Raw genomic sequence first — 2845 nt, 5'->3', positions numbered from 1 at the left:
GGAGTTCAGTGGTATGATCACAGCTCACTGCAACCTCGATCTCCTGGGCTCAAGAGACCCTCCTGGTTGGCCTCCCAAAGTGCTGGGATTATAGGCATGAGCCTCCATGTGCCTCTGTGGCCTTCACTAGCAGTTTTACTAGAAAAGCCTCTCATGTACCATCTCACTCAGTGTCTCCTGGAAGAGCTTCCCTGGGAGGAATTGCTGTCACCAGCTCCTTAAAAGTGCCATCTAGGGGTCATTCGAGATGCCAGGCACACCCCAAACCAGGGCCTTTGCATTTGAAGCCCTCCTGCCTCGGATATTTGTGTGAGTCAATCTTCATTCAAATATGGCCTCATTGGAGGAGTCTGTCCTGAGTGGCCTGTCTAGAACAGCGTCTCTTCCTGCCCTGATCACTCCTTCCTCCTCACCCTCCCCGTCACCTGACATTCCAGGCATTTATCTGCATGTTATCATCATGTCCTGTGAACAGTGAGCTCCAGGAGAGCAGAGACTTGATTATAAGCAGAACTCTTTCCCAGGGCCTAGAACATGCTGGCGCATGGTGGGTCTCCATAAACCTTTTTGGATCATGTGGTTCATAATGGCTTCCTGGATGGCTTTACTGCTTCCCAAGAAAACTGTACCCCAAATGTCCTGAGTTCACTCTGAGAAATGGGTCTATGGCCAGTGGGCAACTTCTAGAGAGGTATTGCCTCCCCACCAGGCACCCAGATGGACAGGTTTTGTAGCTGACTCTCTCTGCCTCTGGCCTCTTTGCTACTGATCAGGTTAAGCAGTAACAGTAAGAGGCCAGGCACAGGAACAGGGGCTTCTAGAACAAAAAGACATTTACTCGGCCAGGTGCGGTGGCTCACGCCTGTAATCCCAGCACTTTGGGAGGCCAAGGTGGGCGGAACATGAGGTCAGGAGATCGAGACCATCCTGGTCATGGTGAAACCCATCTCTACTAAAATACAAAAAAAATTAGCTGGGCGTGGCGGCACGTGCCTGTAAGTCCCAGCTACTGAGGAGACTGAAGCAGGGGAATTGCTTGAATCCGGGAGACAGAGGTTGCAGTAAGCCGAGATCATGCCACTGCACTCCAGCCTGGCGAAAGAGCAAGACTCCATCTCAAAAACAAACAAACAAAACAAAACAAAAAAAGACATTTACTCACACAAAAGCAGGACAAAGCACCTGACTTCTACTGAGACACACAGAATAATCCCTGGAAGTGGGGAGCACTTACCAGTCCTATATTTCAATGGTACGATTGTCTGGCCCCACAGAGCTGTGAAAGTTGTTTATAGATGGGCTTTCACACTCAAGGAAAGAGTCTGCTCTTGACCGTGCTGCCCAAGGTAAACCTCTCCTACGTCTTCTCTCTGCACAACCGTTGCATTTCACTCCCATGGAAGATCATGTTTACTCCTTGGGCCCTTAGAGGGCTGATGCTGTTGAAGCAATTATTCACCAGCCAGTTCTCATGCTGTCGAAATCTGTATTTCAAAGCCCTGTCTGGTGTAAGAAATAAACTCCACTGGCTGGCGGGGTTTTTTCTTGTGTTGGCATTTAGCCTTGCTGGGCAGTGGAAGCTTTTGAGCCGACAATTCAAACAGTATCTTGTGATGGAAAGTGACCAAATGGATATGGCCGGGGGTCTGAAATGAGGAACTGGATGACTAGAAATATAATTATGTTTTGCGTGACATCAATTTTTAAAAATGTAACTGATAAAAGTAAATGACTCAGAGGGTAGAGGAGTGAGGGCTGAAAAACATCCAGGCTCAAGTAAGATAATTAACCCAGCTATTAGCTATGTTTTGTATTCTGCATTTGTCCTTTGTCACATGCATTGTTTGGCTGTATTGCCAGAGCTTGCCGTATGCAGAGTCTGGCCACATAGGATGACCAGACACTCCCTCTTGAAACAAACTCCTTTGGGGTAGGGATAGAAATGTGGTGGCAATATGTGTTTGGTGACACCGAGTATATTCATCACCCATTTAAATCCTACAAAAATGGCATAGGCCCAAATGAGAGCCAGGTGGAGACCATGGCCTCCATTAAGAGTCTTCAGGCGTGTCCAGCTCCGGAACAAGCCCACACATAACCATCTCCATCTCTGTGCTTCTGTCGCTGGCTCACTCAGTAGGACGGTGGGCCCTTCGATGGTGGGGTCCATGAGTCATTCCCTTTTGCAGCCCCTGGGCATAGAAAGTGCCTGGCACATGTGCTCAACATGGGATCATTGAATGGAATTGGAATGATTATAAAACAGAATTTCAGCAATGGAGGGACTTCAGAGATCATTAGGTCAGAAGCTGACATTACAGCAAAGGGCCAAAAGAGGTGACAGAATTTGCCTGAGATCCCATAAAGCCGGCAGCCATCAACAACCAGGGCCTTTGCTTCCTTGCCAGACCTTTTTCCACTAGAAAACCAGCTATTTCAGGTCAGGCGTGGTGGCTCACCCCTGTAATCCCAGCGCTTTGGGAGGCAGAGGCGGGAGCATCACTTGAGCCCAGGAGTTTAAGACCAGCCTGGGCAACATGGCAAGACCTTGTCTCTACTTAAAAGAAATCAAAAGTTAGCTGAGAGTAGTGTCCTCTGCCTGTGGTCCCAGCTATTTGGGAGGCTGAGGTGGGGGGAATTCCTGATCCCAGGAGGTCAAGGCTGCAGTGAGCCGTGATCAAGCCACTGCATTCCAGCCTAGGTGACAGAGAGAGACCTTGTCTTAAAAAAAAAAAAAGGCCAGGCGCGGTGGCTCAAGCCTGTAATCCCAGCACTTTGGGAGGCCGAGGCGGGTGGATCACGAGGTCAAGAGATCGAGACCATCCTGGTCATCACGGTGAAACCC

At 49.1% G+C, this 2845-nt stretch overlaps 1 pseudogene; it reads left to right on the top strand.

The window, feature by feature from the left end:
• Positions 1-1295: 1295 nt before the first annotated feature.
• The window catches only part of LOC108318139, a 5113-nt pseudogene continuing 3563 nt past the window's right edge, over positions 1296-2845 (top strand).

Source organism: Cebus imitator, unplaced genomic scaffold (assembly GCF_001604975.1).
Source record: "Cebus imitator isolate Cc_AM_T3 unplaced genomic scaffold, Cebus_imitator-1.0 Scaffold11, whole genome shotgun sequence".
Classification (NCBI taxonomy): domain Eukaryota; kingdom Metazoa; phylum Chordata; class Mammalia; order Primates; family Cebidae; genus Cebus; species Cebus imitator.
The sequence above is the reverse complement of the archived record's forward strand: the minus strand, read 5'-3'. Positions and strand labels throughout refer to the sequence as shown.